The following is a 23207-nucleotide window of genomic DNA, read 5'->3' as shown; positions in this document are numbered from 1 at the left end:
GAGGGGCAGCGTAAAAAGCGACCAAGGAATTACATGCTATAATTTCACCTTCAGCATATGGCATGTCCATATATGTAAAGTTAGTGTGCCACATTTTAGTTTATTGGTCACTATAGATCAGTCCAAAACGTCTATGACTATAGAATTATGGAGTCGTCATGGAGATAACCAAAATTAGTAAATTGATGAAGCCAAAGTTCACTTTTCTTCTTATATAGACATATAATCTGAGCCCTGTTTTTAAAATTGTTTACTTTTTATTAGACTGGGTTATTTTATGTTCATGTACACATATTTAATTTCATAGTTGAAACAATCTCATGTTTACAGAAAGTTGCAAGGATGGTATAAATAACCATTTTTCTGGGACCATGTGAGAGAGAGTTATAGTTAAGATGTCCCGTCACACCTGAATTCTTTAGTGTGTGTTTCCTGTAAGCAAGCACACTTCATAACTCAATACAGCCATCAAAACCAGGAAATTAACACAATGATAGTACCACCATCTTGTCTCCTTAGACTGTATTAAGATAATGCTAACTGTTCCTGGTATGTTTTTTATACCCAAAAGATCCCGCAGAATCATGCTTTGCGTTTTTTTCTTTTTTTAAAATTTTTATTATTATACTTCAAGTTCTAGGATACATGTGCACAACATGCAGGTTTGTTACGTATGTATACATGTGACATTGGTATGCTGCATCCATAAACTTGTCATTTACATTAGGTATATCTCCTGATGCTATCTCTCCCCCATCCCCCCACCCCACGACAGGCCCTGGTGTGTGATGCTCGCCATCCCCAATTGTTCTCATTGTTCAGTTTCCACCTATGAGTGAGAACATGCGTTGTTTGGTTTTCTGTCCTTATGATAGTTTGCTGAGAATGATGGTTTCCAGCTTCATCCATGTTCTTACAAAGGACATGAACTCATCCTTTTTTATGGCTGCATAGTATTCCTTGGTGTATATGTGCCACATTTTCTTAATCAGTCTATCATTGATGGGTATTTGGGTTGGTTCCAAGTCTTTGCTATTGTGAATAGTGCCGCAATAAACATACGTGTGCATGTGTCTTTATAGCAGCATGATTTATAATCCTTTGAGTATATACCCAGTAATGGGATGGCTGGGTCAAATGGAATTTCTAGTTCTAGATCCTTGAGGAATCTCCACACTGTCTTCCACAAGGGTTGAACTAGTTTACAGTCCCACCAACAGTGTAAAAGTCGTCCTGTTTCTCCACATCCTCTCCAGCACCTATTGTTTCCTGACTTTTTAATGACGGCCATTCTAACTGGTGTGAGATGGTGTCTCATTGTGGTTTTGATTTGCATTTCTCTGACAGCCAGTGATGATGAGCATTTTTTCATGTGTCTGTTGGCTGCATAAATGTGTTCTTTTGAGAAGTGTCTGTTCATATCCTTTGCCCACTTTTTATGGGGTTGTTTGTTTTTTTTCTTGTAAATTTGTTTGAGTTCTTTGTAGATTCTGGATATTAGCCCTTTGTCAAATGGGTAGATTGCAAAAATTTTCTCCCATTGTGTAGGTTGCCTGTTCACTCTGATGGTAGTTTCTTTTGCTGTGCAGAAGCTCTTTAGTTTAATTAGATCTCATTTGTCAATTTTGGCTTTTGTTGCCATTGCTTTTGGTGTTTTAGACATGAAGTCCTTGCCCATGCGTATGTCCTGAATGGTATTGCCTAGGTTTTCTTCTAGGGTTTTTATGGTTTTAGGTCTAACATTTAAGTCTTTAATCCATCTTGAATTAATTTTTGTGTAAGGTGTAAGGAAGGGATCCAGTTTCAGCTTTCTACATATGGCTAGCCAGTTTTCCCAGCACCACTTATTAAATAGGGAATCGTTTCCCCATTTCTTGTTTTTGTTAGGTTTGTCAAAGATCAGATGGTTGTAGATGTGTGGTATTATTTCTGAGGGCTCTGTTCTGTTCCATTTGTCTATATCTCTGTTTTGGTACCAGTACCATGCTGTTTTGGTTACTGTAGCCTTGTAGTGTAGTTTGAAGTCAGGTAGCGTGATGCCTTCGGCTTTGTTCTTTTGGCTTAGGATTATCTTGGCTATATCGGCTCTTTTTTGGTTCCATATGAACTTTAAAGTAGTTTTTTCCAATTCTGTGAAGAAAGTCATTGTTAGCTTGTTGGGGATGGCTTTGAATCTATAAATTACCTTGGGCAGTATGGCCATTTTCACGATATTGATTCTTCCTATCCATGAGCATGGAATGCTCCTCCATTTGTTTGTGTCCTCTTTTATTTTGTTGAGCAGTGGTTTGTAGTTCTCGTTGAAGAGGTCCTTCACATCCCTTGTAAGTTGGATTCCTAGGTGTTTTATTCTCTTTGAAGCAATTGAATGGGAGTTCACTCATAATTTGCCTCTCTGTTTGTCTGTTATTGGTGTATAAGAATGCTTGTGATTTTTGCACATTGATTTTGTATCCTGAGACTTTGCTGAAGTTGCTTATCAGCTTAAGGAGATTTTGGGCTGAGATGATGGGGTTTTCTAAATATACAATCATGTTATCTGCAAAGAGACAATTTGACTTCCTCTTTTCCTAATTTAATACCCTTTATTTCTTTTTCCTTCCTGACTGCCCTGGCCAGAACTTCCAACACTATGTTGAATAGGAGTGGTGAGAGAGGGCATCCCTGTCTTGTGCTGGTTTTCAAAGGGAATGCTTCCAGTTTTTGCCCATTCAGTATGATATTGGCTGTGGGTTTGTCATAAATAGCTCTTATTATTTTGAGATACGTTCCATCAATACCTAGTTTATTGGGAGTTTTTAGCATAAATAAAGAGCTGTTGAATTTTATCAAAGGCCTTTTCTGCATCTATTGAGATAATCATGTGGTTTTTGTCATTGATTCTGTTTATATGATGGATTATGTTTATTGATTTGGGTATGTTGAACCAGCCTTGCATCCCAGGGATGAAGCCCACTTGCTCATGGTGGATAAGCTCTTTGATGTGCTGCTGGATTCGGTTTGCCAGTATTTTATTGAGGATTTTTGCATCGATGTTCATCAGGGATATTGGTCTAAAATTCTCTTTTTTTGTGTGTCTCTGCCAGGCTTTCGTATCAGGATGATGCTGGCCTCATAAAATGAGTTAGGGAGGATTCCCTTTTTTTCTGTCAATTGGAATAGTTTCGGAGAGAATGGTACCAGCTCCTCTTTGTACCTCTGGTAGAATTCGGCTGTGAATCCGTCTGGTCCTGGGCTTTTTTTTGATTGGTAGGCTATTAATTATTGCCTCAATTTCAGAGCCTGTTATTGGTCTATTCAGGGATTCAACTTCTTCCTGGTTTAGTCTTGGGAGGGTGTATGTGTCCAGGAATTTATCCATTTCTTCTAGATTTTTTGTTTATTTGCGTAGAGGTGTTTATAGTATTCTCTGATGGTAGTTTGTATTTCTGTGGGATCGGTGGTGATATCCCCTTTATCATTTTTTATTGTGTCTATTTGATTCTCTCTTATTAGTCTTGCTAGCGGTCTATCAATTTTGTTGATCTTTTCAAAAAAACAGCTCCTGCATTGATTGATTTTTTGAAGGGTTTTTTGTGTCTGTCTCCTTCAGTTCTTCTCTGATCTTAGTTATTTCTTGCCTTCTGCTAGCTTTTGAATGTGTTTGCTCTTGCTTCTCTAGTTCTTTTAATTGTGACGTTAGGGTGTCAGTTTTAGATTGTTCCTGCTTTCTCTTGTGGGCATTTAGTGCTGTAAATTTCTCTCTACACACCGCTTTAAATGTGTCCCAGAGATTGTGGTATGTTGTGTCTTTGTTCTCATTGGTTTCAAAGAAACATCTTTATTTCTGCCTTCGTTTCGTTAGGTACCCAGTATTCATTCAGGAGCAGGTTGTTCAGTTTCTATGTAGTTGAGCGATTTTGAGTGAGTTTCTTAATCCTGAGTTCTAGTTTGATTGCACTGTGGTCTGAGAGACAGTTTGTTATAATTTCTGTTCTTTTACATTTGCTGAGGAGTGCTTTACTTCCAACTATGTGGTCAATTTTGGAATAAGTGCGATGTGCTGAGAAGAATGTATATTCTGCTGATTTGGGGTGGAGAGTTCTGTAGATGTCTGTTAGGTCTGCATGGTGCAGAGCTGAGGTCAATTCCTGGATATCCTTGTTAACTTTCTGTCTCGTTGATCTGTCTGATGTTGACAGTGGGGTGTTAAAGTCTCCCACTATTATTGTGTGGGAGTCTAAGTCTCTTTGTAGGTCTCTAAGGACTTGCTTTATGTATCTGCATGCTCCTGTATTGGGTACATATATATTTAGGATAGTTAGCTCTTCTTGTTGAATTGATCCCTTTACCATTATGTAATGGCCTTCTTTGTCTCTTTTGATCTTTGTTGGTTTCAAGTCTGTTTTATCAGAGACTAGGATTGCAACCCCTGCTTTTTTTTGTTTTCCATTTGCTTGGTAGATCTTCCTCCATCCCTTTATTTTGAGCCTGTGCACGTGTCTCTTTAGGTGTGATGGGTCTCCTGAATACAGCACACTGATGGGTCTTGATTCTGTCCAATTTGCCAGTCTGTGTCTTTTAATTGGAGCATTTAGCCCATTTACATTTAAGGTTAATATTGTCATGTGTGAATTTGATCCTGTCATTGTGATGTTAGCTGGTTATTTTGCTCATTAGTTGATGCAGTTTCTTCCTGGCATCGATAGTCTTTACAATTTGGCATGGTTTTGCAGTGGCTGGTACCGGTTGTCCCTTTCCATGTTTAGTGCTTCCTTCAGGAGCTCTTGTAAGGCATGCCTCGTGGTGACAAAATCTCTCAGCGTTTGCTTGTCTGTAAAGTATTTTATTTCTCCTTCACTTATGAAGCTTAGTTTGGCTGGATATGAAATTCTGGGTTGAAAATTGTTTTCTTTAAGAATGTTGAATATTGGCCCCCACTCTCTTCTGGCTTGTAGAGTTTCTGCTGAGAGATCCGCTGTTAGTCTGATGGGCTTCCCTTTGTGGGTAACCTGACCTTTCTCTCTGGCTGCCCTTAACATCTTTTCCTTCGTTTCAACTTTGGTGAATCTGACAATTCTGTGTCTTGGAGTTGCTCTTCTCAAGGAGTATCTTTGTGGCGTTCTCTGTATTTCCTGAATGTGAATGTTGGCCTGCCTTGCTAGATTGGGGAAGTTCTCCTGCATAATATCCTGCAGTGTGTTTTCCAGCTAGGTTCCATTCTCCTCTTCACTTTCAGGTACACCAATCAGATGTAGATTTGGTCTCTTCACATAGTCCCATATTTCTTGGAGGCTTTGTTCGTTTCTTTTTACTCTCTTTTTCTCTAAACTTCTCTTCTCACTTCATTTCATTCATTTGATCTTCAATCACTGATACCCTTTCTTCCAGTTGATCAAATCGGCTACTGAAGCTTGTGCATGCATCACGTCATTCTCGTGCCATGGTTTTCAGCTCCATCAGGTCATTTAAGGACTTGGCTACACTAGTTATTCTAGTTAGCCATTCGTCTAATCTTTTTTCAAGGTTTTTAGCTTCTTTGTGATGGGTTCGAACATCCTCCTTTAGCTCGGAGAAGTTTGATCATCTGAAGCCTTCTTCTCTGAACTTGTCAAAGTCATTCTCCATCCAGCTTTGTTCCATTTGTGGCGAGGAGCTGCGTTCCTTTGGAGGAGAAGAGGCACTCTGATTTTTAGAATTTTCAGCTTTTCTGCTCTGGTTTCTCCCCATCTTTGTGGTTTTATCTATCTTTGGTCTTTGATGATGGTGACGTACAGATGGGGTTTTGGTGTGGATGTCCTTTCTGTTTGTTAGTTTTCCTTCTAACAGTCAGGACCCTCAGCTGCAGGTCTGTTGGAGTTTGCTGGAGGTCCACTCCAGACGCTGTTTGCCTGGGTATCACCAGTGGAGGCTGCAGAACAGTGAATATTGCTGAAGAGCAAATGTTGCTGCCTGATTGTTCCTCTGGAAGCTTCATCTTAGAGGGGTACCCGGCCTTGTGAGGTGTCAGTCTGCCTCCCAGTTAGGTGCCTCCCATACTCGGGGGTCAGGGACCCACTTGAGGCAGTCTGTCCATTTTCAGATCTCAAACAGTGTGCTGGGAGAATCACTACTCTCTTCAAAGCCGTCAGGGACATTTAAGTCTGCAGAAGTTTCTGCTGGCTTTTGTTCCGCTATGCCCTGACCCCAGAGGTGGAGTCTACAGAGGCAGGGAGGCCTCCTTGAGCTGCGGTGGGCTCCACCCAGTTCAAGCTTCCTGGCCGCTTTGTTTACCTACTCAAGCCTCAGCAATGGTGGGTGCCCCTCCCCCAGCCTTGCTGCCACCTTGCAGTTTGATCTCAGACTGCTGTGCTATCAATGAGTGAGGCTCTGTGAGCGTGGGACCCTCTGAGCCAGGCACGGAATATAATCTGGTGTGCCGTTTGCTAAGACAGTTGGAAAAGCTCAGTATTAGGTTGGGAATTACCTGATTTTCCAGGTGCCGCCTGTATTAGGTTGGGAGTTACCTGTCACAGCTTCCCTTGGCTAGGAAAGGGAATTCCCTGACTCCTTGCACTTCCTGGGTGAGGCGATGCCTCGCCCTGCTTTGGCTCTTGCTCGGTGGGCTGCACCCACTGTCTGACAAGCCCCAGTGAGAAGAACCCAGTACCTCAGTTGGAAATGCAGAAATTACCTGTCTTCTCCGTCGCTCACACTGGGAGATGTAGACCGGAGCTGTTATTATTCGGCCATCTTGGAACCTCCTGCTTTTTTTTTTTTTTTTGAGACAGAGTCTTGCTTCTGTCACCCAGGCTGGAGTGTAGTGACGTGGTCTTGGCTCACTGTAAGCTCCACCTCACAGGTTCAAGTGATTCTTCTGTTTCAGCCTCCTGAGTAGCTGGGACTGCAGGTGCACACCACCATGCCTGGCTAATGTTTGTATTTTTAGTAGAGACAGGGTTTCACCACATTGGCCAGGCTGGTCTTGAACTCCTGACCTCGTAATCTGCCCACCCTGGCCTCCCAAAGTGCTGGGACTACAGGTGTGAGCCACCATACCTGGCAATGCTTTGCATTTAATTTTCGTGTTTCTTTAGTTGCCTTTAACCTGGAATAGTGTGGTTTCCTCAGTCTTGCCTTGACTTTCATGACTTTGAAGCTTTTGAAGACACAGGACAGTTATTTTGTATATCATCCCTCAATTTGGGTTTGTCTGATGTTCCCTTATAAAGTAGATTAATCTTGGCACCTTTGGCAGAAAAATAACCGAAGTGATTCTGTGTTTCATTCTGTCCTGTTGGGTGTCATGTACTTTCATTTGGTCCCATTACTAGTGATACTAAATTTGATCCCTTGATTAAGATGGTGTCTGCTAGGCCTCACCACTATGAAGTTATTCTTTTTTCCCTTTGTCATTAACTATTTTGTGGGCAGTTACGTTGAGACTCTTCCTCATCAAACTTTCTATTTATTTATGAACTAATAGATTCCTGTTTTAATTCAATGGGTTGTACCTGTTACTATCATTTAATTTGTTGCTCAAATTTTCCCAAGTATGGTTAATGGGAGCTGCTTCAAGATGGCTTCTATGTTCATTTGACATGGCCCCTTCATTATTTGAGCTCTGCCTTACTTTCTGGCTTATGAAGGTATGCCATGTTCATCTTGCAGTGCCCTACTCCAGCCCTGGAATTAGCCAATTCTCCAATGAGTCTTGTGACCAGATTTAGGGAATATGTGTTTATGTTTATTTCTCCATATCTCTCTCTCGAATACCATGAATACCATAACTTCAACACCCATAAATAATTGAAATTCCAGTCTAACACTACAGGGCTTCTTGTAGTTTTTTTTTCTCTTTCCATATTTGTTGTTCTCTTCTATAGAAACCAGGCTATGATTATCACCAGTAGGTTTACTATATTGATCACTCAGCATGTATGGAACCAGTCTCTAGCCTCTCCCTGTGTAGATGCTGGTCTTGCTCAGACAACCTAATTATTTCTGGACTGAGTTATTATTTTTTATTTTTATTTTTTCCTGTTTCTTTGATCTTGGATGGACTGAATTATTTGGAAAAAAGAAGGGATTGTGAAACTTGTCACCTTACAAATACACAGTGGAACGTAAAGCACTCGTTTGACAATTGTATTGAAGAGTTATTACCTCAGAGATTTGGTTTGGAGTAGGAGGCTTAAAGAGAAGAGAGAAGGCATGCTTAAGTAAAAGAAGGAGTTGGTTTTAATTAGCATGACGATGTCATTTTTTCTGTAAAGTAGGCCACTTAAAAAAAGAGACATAATTTACATACCATAAAGTTCACCATTTTAGATTGTACAATTCAGAGTTTTCAGTATGTTTAGAATTATGCAGCCATCATCACTAATTCCAGAACATTTCATCACCCCCAAAGAAACCCTCTTACACGTTACCAGTCATTCCCCATTTACCCCTCCCACAGCATCTGGCAAACACTGTCTATGGATTTGCCTATTTTGAAAATTTCATTTGAATGGAATCATGTAATATGTGGCTTTGGAATCTGGAAATGTACTTAGCATAATGTTTTCACGGTTCATCCGTGTTGTAGCATATCTTAGTGGTTGATTCCTTTTTATTGCTGAATAATATTCTGTTGTATGGATATATCACATTTTATTTACTCATCCATTGATGGACATTTGAAGTATTTCTGCTATTTGGCTGTTATGAATAATGCTGCTCTGAAGGCTGGGCATGGTGGTCTGTAATCCCAACACTTTGGGAGGCTGAGATGGGCGGATTGCTTGAGCCCAGGAGTTCAAGACCAGCCTGGGCAACATGGCAAAACCATTGTCTCTACAACATACAAAAATTAGCCAGGTGTGGTGGTGTGTGCCTGTAGTTCCAGCTACTTGGGAGGCTCAGGTAGGAGGATTGCTTGTGCCAAACTTTTCCAGTGACAGCACTATTCCACACTCCCTACCAGCAGTGTATGAGGATTCCTGTTTCTCCACATCCTTGCCAATTTGTGATTTCCCCTTCTTTTTGGTTTAGCCATCCTAGTTGGTATGAAATGGTGTCTCATTGTGGTTTTGATTTGCATTTCCCTAATGACTAATGATGTTGAGCATCTTTTCATGTGCTTGTTTGCCATTTGTGTATCTTGTTTGGAGAAATGTCTATTCAGATCCTTTGTGTGATTTTTAAAGTGTGTTATTTGCCTTTCTGCTGTTGAATTGTAAGAGTTCTTTATATTTTCTGGGTACTCAGCCCTAGTCAGATACATTTGCAAATTTTTTTCCCCTACTTTTCACTTTCTTGATAGTGTCCTTTGACAAAAGTTTTACATTGTAATGAAATTCAGTTTACCTACTTTGGTTGCTTATGCTGTTTGTGTTATACCTGTGAAACGATTGCCTATTCTGAGGTCATAAAGATTTACACGTTTTCTTCTAAAAGTTTTTTTTTTTTTTTTTGAGACAGAGTCTCACTTTGTCGCCAGGCTGGAGTGCAGTGGTGCAATTTCGGCTCACTGCAGCTTCCACCTCCCGGTTCGAGCAGTTCTCCTGCCTCAGCCTCCAAAGTAGCTGGGACGACAGGCATCTGATTCATTTAGAGTTAATTTTTGTATATGCTATGAAGTTGGGGTCCACCTTCATTCTTTAGCATGTGAATATCCAGTGATCCTAACACCACATGTTAAAATGACTTGAAGGGTCTTGTTGCATGCTTGGAAATCTATTTACTACGGACTATAGATATGTGGGTTTATTTCTGGATTCCCTCTTCTGTTCCATTGATATATATATATATATATATGTTTTTTTTTTTTGAGACGGAGTTTCACTTTTGTTGCCCAGGCTGGAGTGCAATCGTGCGGTCTTGGCCCACCGCCGACCTCTGCCTCCTGGGTCCAAGTAATTCTCCTGCCTCAGCCTCCCAAGCAGCTGGGACTACAGGCATGCACCACCATGCCCAGCTAATTTTGCACCTTTAGCAGAGATGGGGTTTGTTCATGTTGGCAGGCTGGTCCCAAACTCTTGACCTCAGGCGATCCACCTGCCTTGGCCTCCCAAAGTGCTGGGATTATAGGCGTGAGCCACCGTGCCCGGCCTGTTCCATTGATCTTTATGTTGATCCTTATGCCAGTACCACAGTGTCTTGCTTATGGTAACTTTGTAGTAAGTCTTAAAATTGGGAAGTGTGAGTTCTCCAGCTGTCTTCTTTTTTCAGTATTCTTTTGGTTATTCTGAGTCCCTTTCATTTCCATATAAATCTTAGGGTCAGCTTATCCATTTATGCAAAAAAGGCAGTTGGAATTTTGGTAGGGATTGCATTGAATCTGTATATCAGTTTGGGGAATATTGCCATTTTAACAATGTAAAGTCTTCTGATCCATGAACATGGAATGTCTTTCTATGTATTAGGTTTTTAATTTTTTTTTTTTTTTTTTTTTTGAGACAGAGTCTTGCTGTGTCGCCCAGGCTGGAGTGCAGTGGTGCGATCTCGGCTCACTGGAACCTCTGCCTCCCGGGTTCACGCCATTCTTCTGGCTCAGCCTTCCTAGGTTTTTAATTTTTTAAAACAATGTTTTATCGTTTCAGTTTATAGAAGTCTCACTTCCTTGGTTAAATTTATTCCTTGGTTAAATTTTATTCCTTTGATACTATTTTATATGGAATTGTTTTCATAATTTCATTTTTGGATTGTTCATTGTTAGCGTATAGAACTGCAACCGATTTTTGTATATTTATTTTGTATGCTGTAGTCTTGCTGAACATCTTTATTAGTTTTAGTGTGTTTTTATGTATAAGATCATGTCATCTGCAAAAAGATGGTTTTATGTCTTCCTTTAGAATCTGGATGTCTTGTCTTTTTTTCTTTCCTTTTCTTTCCTCAGTGCCCTGGCTAGAACCTTCGATAAAATGTTGAATAGAAGCAGTGGGAGTGGACACACTTGACATATTCCTGATCTTAGTGGGGAAAATGTTCAGTCTTCTACCATCAAGTATGATGTGGGAATTTTATAGATGCCCTTAATCAGATTGAGGGAAGGTCTTTTCTATTCCTAGTTCGTTGATGCTTTCGTAATGAAGGGTTGCTGGGTTTTGTCAATTGCTTTTTCTGCATCTATTGAGAGGATGATATGAAGTTTTAAAAAAATCTGTTTATATGGTATGTTATGTTGATATTTTCTTTTTAATGTTAAACCAACCTTGAATTTTTGGGATAAATCCCACTTAGTCATGGTTTATAGTCTTTTTTTTTTTTTTTGAGATGGAGTCTCGCTTTGTTGCCCAGGCTGGAGTGCAGTGGCGTGATCTTGGCTCACTGCAACATCTGCCTCCTGGTTCAAGTGATTCTCCTGCCTCAGCCTCCCAAGGAGCTGGGACGACAGGCAAGCGCCACTGTGCCCAGCTAGTTTTTGTATTTTTAGTAGAGACGGGGTTTCGCCACGTTGTCCAGGCTGGTCTTGAACTCCTGTATGCAAGCGATCCTTTTGCCTCAGCCTCCCAAAGTGTTGGGATTACAGGTGTGAGCCACCACACCTGACCATTGGTTTGCCAGTATTTGGTGATTATTTTGGTACTGTATTCATAAATGATATTAGTCTGTAGTTTTCTTGTGACTTTTTTTTTTTTTTCTGGTTTGGGTGTCAGGTAATGCTGGTCTTGTAGACGAGGTGGGAAAACCATCCCCCCTTTTGTATTTTTTTGGAAAATCTTGTGAAGGATTAGTGTTAATTCTTGCAACATTTGGTAGAATTTGTCATTGAAACCATCTGGTTCTGGGCTTTTGCTTGTGAGAAGTTTTTGATTATTGACTCATTCCTTGTTACAGGTGTATTCAGATTTTCTTTTCTTTCCATTTTGAGACAGGGTCTCACTTTGTCACGTAGTGATGCCATCACAGCTCGCTGTGGCCTCAACCTCCCAGGCTCAAGCGATTCTCCCATGTCAGCCTCCTGAGTAGCGGGGACTGTAGGCACGCACCATGTCTGGCTAATTCTTTATTTTTTTGTAGAGATGGGGGCTCACCATGTTGCCCAGACTGGTCTCGATCTCCTGGATGCAAGTTCGTCTTCAGCCTCGCAAAGTGCTGGGATTACAAGTGTGAGCTACGACGTCTGGCCATGTTTTCTGTTTGTTTTTTGTCAGTTTTTCAAGTAGGCCACTTTAGAGAGTAAAAGGGGTACTTAATGAATGAGGGATTGGGATAGTAGGCACAAGCCGCCAGTATTATTCTGGTAAACCAGAATATATGGTCATCTTTGTTTTAGTGGACTGCAGAATACTACCCCATCATCTATTTTAAAATCTAAATGTAATTTAATATCCTTTTATATAGTCCAGTGATGATCTTAAACTTAGAGTTATGAAATCTATGGACTCTTACCCTAGAAAAATGCACATACACATAACGTTTTGTCTATACATAGTAATTCAGATATCCCCGAAGCCCAACTATGAATTCTCCAATTTAGTAACCCTTCTTTAGCAAATGAATAACCGACAGCTTAAGGGAAGATGGATAATGGTATAAATTTGTGAGTTTTTCCGTTTAAATCTTTAAGACAGTTATGCCGTCAAACATTTATAATCTCTTTTTTTTTTTGCTGTTGGTACAACTTTGTTATTAAATCTTGTTGTATAACTAAACAGATATTTTTATGGTAATATATTCTTTCTTGAAGAAGGCTTAGGGAAACACTTTTTTTTTGCTGTCATAAAAATAGTATGTGTAGCAAAGCCACCCATGACAGGAGCACTGCCAATATTAGTGGTTAAAAAAGTGACAATTTTGGGTAGTTTCTTGTATACAGGACTTTCCACAGTAGAAGTAATATATTTTTAATTTTGATATTGAGTGGTTTTAGGTTGGTACAATAAGACTTTGCAAAATAATTGGAGAATTAACTGTACCGATTTCCTGGAGAACACGTTTGATACATTTTGAAGGAACAATTTTCAGTCTTAAAATCAAATGTTTACATGGACCAGGCAGGAGAGCAAAAGAAGGGAAGCAGGTTGGTGTGCACATTAAAGATTTTGCATGGTTATTTACTTCCAAGAAGAAATATGGTTTCTCTCATTTAAAAAAAAAATCTTGCTGCATACTTGTTATGTTTTGTATTTTCCTTCATTTTATTTTATCTTTAAACAAAAGAAGCAGGGTTTTGCTGTCTGTGTCTGCCCAGGCTGGAGTGCAGTGGCATGATCAGAGCTCACTGTAGCCTTGATTCCCTGGGCTCAAGTGATCCACCCACCTCAGCCTCCCAAGTAGGTAGGACTACAGGTGTGCACCACCATGCCTGGCTAATTTAAAAAATAATAATTTTGTAGAGACTGCGCAGGCTGTTCTGGAACTCCTGGCCTCAAGTGATCCTCTTGCCTTGGCCCTCTAAGGTGTTGGGATTACAGGTGTGGGCCACTGTGCCCAGCCTTTTTCTCATTTTTGATAGGTATAGAGATAGAGAAATATAGATAGCGTGATGATAAATCATAGCTGATATCCAGCAGACTGTAGAGGATCAAAAAGGATTGATGGAGGGGATGTGGTGAAGTGGGAAGCATATTTCCTTTACCTGCAAAAGAGTGTACGGCAACTACCACCTAGCTCTAGGCATTTGCTGTTAAATAGGTTTGTTGTACCAGCATTGCTGGTTCTTCAGGTATTTCAAGAAAAGCTGAAATCCAGATTTCTAGGTTAAATTGTCTATTTTTAAAAAGTTGTTAAACATTTTTAAAAATAGCGTGGCTGATGGAGAAATCAAAGAAGATGAAAGTAAATGGAAAGACATTCTACATTGAATGCAAGACTCAACAAAGATACCAGTTCTCCCCAAATTGATACACAGGTTTAATGCAGTTTTTCTCAAAATTCCAGTAAGATCTTTTGTAGATATGGGTAAGATTATTCTAAAATTTATATGGAAAGACAGAGGACTACTAGAATGGCTAAAGTAATTTTAAAAAGAGGGAATAAAATGGGAGGAATCATGCTACCCAATTTCAAGACTTACTATATAGCTTTCATAATCAAGACTGTGTGGTATTGGCAAAGCGACAGACATGTAGATCAATGGAAAGAAATAGCCATACACAAATATGACCTCTGATTTTTGTCAAAGATGCCAAAGTAATTCAGTGGAAGAATAGTCTTAATAATGGTGCTGGATTAGAACCTGTGGAAGAAGGAAAAACAAACAAGCAAACAAAAAACAGTGCTGGAGCAGCTGGATATCTGTAAAACAAAAAAAACATTGACCTAAACCTTATACCTATACAAAAATTAACTCAAAATGGATAATGAGCCTAAATATAAAATGTAAAACTATAAAACTTACAGACAAATAAACAGGAGAAAATCTGTGGGACCTAGAGTTTAGAGAAGAGTTACTAGTAAACATGATACCAAAAGGATGATTTAAAAAAAAGATAAAATGGACTTCATAAAAATTAAAAACTTTTGCTTTGGGAAAGACCCTGTTAATGGAACGAGAAGCTAAGCTACAGACTGGGAGAAAGTATTTATGTATCACACATCTGACCAGGAACTCGTGTCTAGCATATATACACAATGCCTAGCTGGGTGCAGGGGTTCATGCCTGTAATCTCAGCACTTTGGGAGGCCAAGGCAAGAGGATCACTTGAGCTCAGGAGTTCGAGACTAGCCTGGGCAACATAGTGAGACCTTGTCTCTACAAAAAAAAAAAAAAAAAAAGATTGGTGTCGTGGCTACTGGGGAGGCTGGGCAGGAGGATTGCTTAAACCTGGGAGGTGGAGGCTGCTGTGAGCTGCGACAGCCACTGCACCTCAAACCTGGGCGACAGAGCGAAACCGTGTCTCAACCAAAAACAAAACAAAACAAGCTCCTCAGCTCAACAATTAGAAAGCAAACAGTCTAATTCAAAAATGAACAAAAGACCCATGAAGAGACATTTCACCTGAGAGGATATACAGATGACAAATTCATGAAAAGATGTTAGACTAGCCATCAGGGAAGTGCCAATTAAGACCTCAGTGAGATGTTTTTACTACACGTCTATTAAAACAGCTAAAGTAAAGCATGGTGACAACTCCAAATTTTGGTGAGAATGTGCAGAAATGGGATCTCTCATACATTGGTGTTGGGATTGTAAAGTGATATTGCTACTCTGGAAGATAATCTGGCAGTTTCTTTTAAAACTAAACATATCCTTAAACCATATGACTAATCAGTTGTATGCCTGACCATTTATCCCAGAGAGATGAAGACTTATTTCCACACAAAAACCTGAGCATGATTGTTCATAGCATCTTTATTTGTAGTAGCAAAAAATTTGAAACAACCACAATGTCCTACAGTAAGTGAATGATTAAACAGTGGCACAATCATACCATGTAATACTACTCAGCAATAAAAAGAAAAAACTATTGATACGCAACAACTTGGATGGATTTCAGAGGGCATTATGCTGAATAGGAAATAAAGCCAGTATCAAAAGGTTGTATATTATATGATTCTATTTATGTAACATTCTTGAAATGACACAATTATAGAGATTGAGATCAAATTAATGGTTGCTAAGGGTTAGGGATATTGGACTTGGGGGAGTGGTGACTATAAATGAGTAATATGAGAGAGTTCTTCGTGATAATGGAGTATTTCTTTATCTTGATTGTGGTATTAGGATAGGAATCTAAATGTGATAAAATGACAGAGAACTATACATGCACATTGTACCAATGTTAGTTTACTGATTCTAATATTGTACTGTAGTTATGTTAAAATGTAAGCATTGGCAGAAGTGTACACAGGACCGGGCCTCTTCTTACTATCATTCCAACTTTGTGTGAATGTCTAATTATTTCATAATAAAACCTTAAAAAATAAACATAGCTTGGAACAAACAAACCATGTCTTGGGAGCAAAATTTAATCCTCAAAAATATATATCTGTGCTTGGTGAAGTTTGAAAAGGTTATATTTAGAGATTAGAATTTTAACTGGTTCAGGGAAGTGTGTTTTTTTTTTTTTTTTTTTTTTTTTGAGAAGGAGTCTCACTCTGTTGCCCAGGCTGGAGTGCAATGGTGTGATTTCAGCTCACTACAGCCTCTGCCTTCCGGGTTCAAGCTTCTCTTGTCTCAGCTCCTCGAGTAGCCAGGACTATAGGCACGCACCACCATGCCTGGCTAATTTTTTTTTTTTTTTTTTCCCAGTAGAGACAGGGTTTCACCACATTGGCTGGGCTGGTCTCGAGTTCCTCACCTCAGGTGATCTGCCCTCCTCGGCCTCCCAAAGTGTTGGGATGACAGGCATGAGCCACCACACCCGGCCTATTCAGTGAAGTTTTTAAAGAAAAATAAGTTACTTAGATGGTAGGTATCATGCATCATGTGTATCTTGTATAACATGATACTGTATATTATGCTTTTAGAAAAGGAAAACATAGATAGCATTTCTCATAAATATTTAAAGAATTTTAAGATGTCAGCATTAATTATGTTTTGTCTTTTTCTTAAATTGATTGGAAAGCTTGTTTATGTTCTGTAATTTTCTTTCAAAACTTCCTTGGTTCTTGATGTAAGCATGGGTAGACAGATGGTCCAACATGTGGCACCTGTGGAGAATAGAGCTGGTAGTTGCTCACTAGCTCTCCATTTTTTATTTTTTATACTGGATTTTGATTTTTTTGAGATCCCTAGATTAATATTATAAGCACTTCTAATAAAGAGAAGAAGATGACAAGGATGCCTACTATTACCATTGCTACTTAATTTCATAGTAGAAGTACCAGCAAATGCAGCTATGGAAGAGAAAATTATAAAGATTAGAAGGAAATAAAATTATCACTGGCAAATGATTGCATTGTATTCAGGGATTCAACGGAGAACACAATAGGATTCAGTAAGATAGTAGGAGGTGAAAAACATAGAAATAAATAACATGTTAAATGTATATATGTGTATATTGTAACACACATATTTGCTGAACAAGGAAGAACTAAAAAGTTGAAAGAGTAAGTCTAGAGAAGGATGACCTTGTTGAATTTTTCAGGAAAACTCCTGATCTTACTGCTGCCCAATAATGATTGTTTATAATTTATGGCTAATAATATTCTGAAGTTGATCATCTTTGTAAATCCTTGTCAGTATTCTGGATTTTTAAAAAATTAAAATAAATTAGAAGGAATGGAATCATCAGGTCAAAGAGATAGACTTTAAAGCTGTTTGATTATATTTACAAATTAAACTTATCAGTGTATGAAAGTAATGGTATGTTTTCTTTTATCTAGATAGTGTTGTTTTGTTTCAATTAATATTTATTGCTACATTATAAAATGCTGTATTATGAATATTCAATAATTCATTTAAAGAAATGTAGATATAATTCATTTTATTTGTTCAATAATTATGGGGTTTGAGGCAATAGTTTTTTAATTTGATCCTCAGAAAAATCTCCTGTGGAGAATAAAATGTTTAAGTGAGGTCTAGTGATTTCTAGAGACTGGATTTGAATTTATGTATTTTGATTCTTAAGATTAAGATATGGACTGAATAACACAGAGAATTCTGTTTAAAAATAGTGATAAGGAGTGTGGGAAATAAGATCATATAAGGCTCTGATGAACTTTTACTGGGTTCTAAAAATGTGTTTAGCTGTTTTAAAATAGAGCGTATTTTGAAGTGGTCAGAATGTGAGTTTGACTATATTGTGAATAGATACATAGTTGAACAAAATAAAATAAGTGGGCTGGGTGTGGTGGCTCACAGCTGTACTCCTAGCACTTTGGAAGGCTGAGGCGGGCAGATCATAGGAGGTCAGGAGTTCAAGACTAGCCCGGCCAACCTGGTGAAAACCTGTCTCTACTAAAAATAAATTTAAAAAAATTAGCCAGGCGTGGTGGCTTATGCCTGTAGTCCCAGCTACTTGAGAGGCTGAGGCTTGGGAATTGCTTGGACTAGGGAGGCGCAGGTTGCAGTGAGTCGAGATCGCACTCTAGCCTGGGCATCAGAGTAAGACTTGGTCTCAAAAAAAAAAAAAAAGTGAATTAAGTGTAAAAATGACCGTCAAAACCTAGTGAGCTCCTATGCAATTTTGGCAGCAAGCTGCCTCCCTTTTTAAAGTGTATTTCCAAAATAGATTATGTACTTTGTCTTTGGAAAGTGAATATATAACATAACTCGTGAAAAAACGACCATATTACTCCTATAGAGTGTACTATGCTTATCACCTGGGTGGCAAAATAACCTGTATACTAAACCCCCATGACATGCAATTTACCTGTATAACAAACCTGCACATACACCCCTGAATCTAAAATAAAGGTTAAAAAAAAATCCTGGCCGGGTGCAGTGGCTCACGCCTATAATCCCAATACTTTGTGAGGCCGAGATGGGCGGATCACCTGAGGTCAGGAGTTCAAGTCCAGCCTACATGGCAAAACCCTGTCTCTATTAAAAATAATAAAAATTAGCCGGGCGTGGTGGTGGGCTCCTGTAATCCCAGCTACTCAGGAGTCTGAGGCAGGAGAATCGCTTGAACCCAGTAGGCGGAGGTTGCAGTGAGCCGAGATCGCGCCACTGCACTCCAGCCTGGGTGACAAGAGTGAAACTCCGTCTCAAAAAAAAAAGAAAAAAGAAACAAAAATCCTTAGAGCATGCTAATAATATGCAGAAAGGCACAGTGAAAGATATATTTTAATGGTGATTTAAGTCTTCATTTGGAATGTCTTATAATACAGACTGTTAACTCAAAAAAAGTAGTCACTCAGGAAGTTTATAGTGGAATCTAGATCAAATTGAAGTGTTTTCAGTTAGAACACAGTAATGCTATGTATCCATCCTCTCTTTTCTTAGTGTAGGTTTTTAACTTTTAAGATTATTCAAAATGTAAAAATTTGTTTTAAAATAATTCTTTAGTTCAGAGCATAAACCTCTACTCACAGAAATACTTTTTGCAGAGGCAATTGGTTTGAAAGATGGTTAACATTTCTCTGCTATAAGCTCTTTGGTCTTTGAGCAAGAGTAGTGGTGGTGCATTTCTTTATTAGAGGCATGTAGGTTAAGTGGTTAGAAGGCAGGAGTCATTCATTTGAAGAGCTATTTACAGACCATATTTGACGATAGGGTCTGGGGTGAGGGTATGTGTATGTTAGTGTTTTATGGACACTCCCTAGGTGATTCTTTGTTTGGTTTACTTATGGCTGTTATGTTTGTGGTTATGTATTATTTATATTTTAAGATACAAGTAGATAATTGTTCTTCCATGCCTAGTTCAATAGGATGGAAAGAAATGTAGCTTTCTACATCCTTTGATATATCTTTATCAATTAAACTTTAAAAGTAGGAAATAGAAGGGAAGTTGTCTCCTTTTTAAGGTACAGTGAAGAAGGAGAATCTTACTAGTAATCTATATCTGTGTGCTTTCACTTTTATCTTCTAGTGTAATATAAACTCAACTCCTAAAGACCCTGATTCAAGGAAAACACTATCAGTGCCTGTCTCTGAGGCCTGAATTTTCCAGGCCTCGGTCTTGGAATGTGGAGGAGATGAAAGAAAACAGACTTGAGAATATGCAAACATGAACTCAGACCTTTCCCAGAAGAACATCACCCAGAACTCCCACAGCTCCTAAAGCTCACTTTAAAATGTGTTTGATGCTTTATCTGAGTTTTGGGTCATCTTAAGGGAGTGCAGGTATTAGAAACTATTATATATAAATAGAAAAGAGATGAAAATGCCTGCCTGGAAGATAACTATGATCCTTTTTCTCACTAGGGTGATTTTATGTTTATTTACGTACTTAACGTTTTAGAGATGGGATCTTGTTCTGTCACCCAGGCTGGAGTGCAGTATCATAGTTCCCTTGAAGCCTCAAACTCCTGGACTCAAGCAGCCCTCTTGTCTCAGCCTCCCAAATAACTGGGGGAATGTAGGCACATGCCACCATGCTCAGCTAATTAAAAAAAAAATTTTTTTTAAGAGACCGGTCTTACTATGTTGCCCAGGTTGGTCTCAAACTCCTGGCCTCAAATGATGCCCCTGCCTTAGCCTCCTGAGTAGCTGTGATTATAAGCAAGAGCTACTGTGACAAATTAGACTAGAAAGGTATATTTGTGAGACTAGTCCTAAATAGTTTTAAACAGGGAGAAATTTAAGTTTTAACTGTCTAAGAAAGACTTTAGATTGTTCCTTTTTTTTTTTGAGATGGAGTCTCGCTCAGTCTATCACCCAGACTGGAGTGCAGTGGCGCAATCTTGGCTTACTGCAACCTCCGCCTCCTGGATTCAAGCAATTCTCATGCCTCAGCCTCCCGAGTAGCTGGGATTACAGGCACCTGCCACCACGCCCAGCTAATTTTTGTATTTTTAGTAGAGACGGGGTTTCACCATGTTGGCCAGGCTGGTCTCAAACTCTTGACCTCAGGTGATTGCCCGCTTTGGCCTCCCAAAGTGCTGGGATTACAGGTGTGAGCCACCTTACCTGGCTGAGATTGTTCTTGAAATAGTGTTCTATTTTTTTAAAAATTGTTTTCTTTTTATATCCCTGAAAACTTATTCTGTCAAAATTTATATTTAGCCTATTAATTTTCAGTCTACTGATAATGTTCTTCACTCTGCCAACACACGTGTGTGCACATACTCACACACTTGAAAAATTTTCTTCTTCTCTGTTTGAGGAAACTCTGGAAGGAATCAAGAGAAAACAGTAACATCTTGGGGAGGAGGAGTGCCTGTGTTATGTATGGGATGTGGGTAATAGGGGACAGAGCCTTGGGGGAACTGATGACCATATAGTTTTTAATATTACCAAAAAATTAAACCATTTGAATATATTACCTACATAAAACATTAAAATAAGGGGGTCCATGATTATTGCCTTAAGTAATATATGTTCATTGTTGAGTAAGCGGATAATATAGGAAAGCACAAGGAAGAAAAAAAAATCACTAGCAATTGCAACCAGCCGAGAGATAACATCTCTGTTACATTATTATTACAGATTATCTCTGTGAATGAAAATATGTATTTAATACAAAATTGTATATCTTGACAAAACAATTTATAATATCTTATAACCTGCCTTTTAAAATTTAACAATATAAGTAATTTTTCAAATTCTTAAGTATTTGCTTTCATTATTTTTCGTGGATATATAGTACTCTATTATATTAAAATACTTTAACCATTTCACTCTTGTTAGATACATAGGCTGTCCTAATTTTCTTTGGTGTAATTTCTTGTAGGTAAATCTACACACATCCATAATGATTTCTAGGTGTAGAATTGCTGGGTTGAAGACACATAGTTATTTTTGAGACATTATCTACTGTCTAGTCAAATTGCTTCCTGGAAGGGTTGTGCTCATTTGCACTCACTATGGTGGATGAGAGGCTACATGAAATAGTGCCCAGGTGACCAGCCATGGAAGATAGGACAACTCCCAGTTCCATGGTTTTGGGGAGAAAATCTGGGGCATGAAAACTAGTTTTTTCTCTTACTCAGTATATGATTTGCATCAGGCTGTAGTAGGTATTTGTGTCAGTTAAGTCTGGAATATTTGGATATTGGATTTCTGGGCTGGACAGTGATGGATGAACTGTTTACTGCTGTAGGTTGAAGAATTTTCTACTGAAAGAAAATTGAATTGTTTTTTGCCTACTGGCAGGCCTAGTGTTCTGTTAATGGAAGGATGCAGACTGGAGCTGTTCCTATTCGGCCATCTTGCCAGCCTAGATTGAAAGATTAAAGATTGCTAGATTGAAATAGGCTTAAAAGTAGATGTCCAACTGAATTTATTAAAAGATGAGAGATGGCACAGTAGCCCACGCACTTGAGATCTCAAGAAAATATTGCATAGCATTTAAAAAATATTTGCTGAACATTTTATTTAAACACGGAAAGGTATTTTGCTGCCACACTGATAGTTCAGTGAATTGCACTTTTGGATCTTGGAGAATGGAGAGAAGCAGCTAGGCAAATAATTGGCAAGAAAAGTAAACAGTTACAGTGCAGCTTTGTTTACCCACTCTGCCTATCTGCGTTTCTGAAATTGGATTCCTTGGCTCTGTGAACTAGTTAGCCTTCCTTTAGAGTGCTTGGAATTGAAAGCATGCCAGAGAGAACACAGTCACGTATATCTTAGTTGGTTGAGAGTGTCCTGTCACTGTTAGGACTTGGTGGCATAAAGGAATTAATAATGAGAAGTGAGCTGGGAATGGTTTATCAGTGGAAATATCTGGAATAGGTTTTTAGGTCTATTTTTGTCATGGACATTTTGAAGTCTCATAGTCACAATGTTAACATTTTTTATTTGTGGAACAAAGACTTCTTTATTTAATAGAACCTTGATTATGAGAAAGATCTAATTTTACTCTGAAGGTTCTTTTAAAGAGTACTACCTCTGAGGAGCATCTGTTTTGTAAAATTTGGCGGACATTGTTTCACCTAATTTTTGGTTATAATCTGCTAATAAATTTTACATTTTATTATAAGAATGAATCAGGCACTGGAATATGGGGATACTTTTTTCTCTAATTTTAACAGTTTTGCAAGAGTCATTTATTTGGGAATAGTGAGGGAAGTAAGGGCAAAATTTAGAATGTCAGCCTTCTTGCTGAGGGAGCAGAGGAAGTGTTTTAAGAAGTCCCATGATGGCTGGCAAGATGGCCAAATAGGAACAGCTCCAGTCTGCAGCTCCCAGTGAGATCAACGCAGAAGGCGGGTAATTTCTGCATTTCCAACTGAGGTACCCAGCTCATCTCATTGGGACTGGTTAGACAGTGGGTGCAGCTCATGGAGGGCGAGCCGAAGCAGAGTGAGGCATCGCCTCATCCGGGAAACACAAGGGGTCAGGGAACTCCCTCCCCTAGCCAAGAGAAGCCATGAGGGACTGTGCTGTGAGAAACGGTGCATTCTGGCCCAGATACTACGCTTTTCCCATGGTCTTCACCACCTGCAGACCAGGAGATTCCCTCAGATGCCTACGCCACAAGGGTCCTGGGTTTCAAGCACAAAGCTGGGTGGCCGTTTGGGCAGACAATGAGCTGGCTGCAGGAAGCCAGGGAGCCAAGTGGTCTAGCTCAGTGGATCTCACTCCCATGGAGCCCAGCAAGCTAAGGTCCACTGACTTGAAATTCTTGCTGCCAGCACAGCAGTCTGAAGCCGACTTGGGACGCTCAAGCTTGGTGAGGGGAGGGGCATCCACCATTACTGAGGCTTGAGTAGGCGGTTTTCCTCTCACAGTGTAAACAAAGCCGCCAGGAAGTTCGGACTGGGCGGAG

At 39.2% G+C, this 23207-nt stretch overlaps 1 protein-coding gene across 8 annotated transcripts in view; it reads left to right on the top strand.

Annotated features, from left to right (window-relative positions):
* Positions 1-23207, top strand: part of EPB41L5 (erythrocyte membrane protein band 4.1 like 5) — a 171972-nt gene that overhangs the window by 32131 nt on the left and 116634 nt on the right. The window contains exon 1 of one of the 8 annotated variants that reach the window (XM_063647369.1): positions 12832-12967. The exons of the other annotated variants lie outside the window; for them this stretch is intronic. The gene's annotated coding sequence lies outside the window, so the exon portion shown is untranslated. Of the gene's footprint in view, positions 1-12831; positions 12968-23207 lie in introns of those variants that run through there. 8 annotated transcript variants of the gene reach the window in all.

This window comes from Pongo pygmaeus, chromosome 11, assembly GCF_028885625.2.
Source record: "Pongo pygmaeus isolate AG05252 chromosome 11, NHGRI_mPonPyg2-v2.0_pri, whole genome shotgun sequence".
Lineage (NCBI taxonomy): Eukaryota > Metazoa > Chordata > Mammalia > Primates > Hominidae > Pongo > Pongo pygmaeus.
This window is presented reverse-complemented; position numbering and strand designations above follow the sequence as displayed.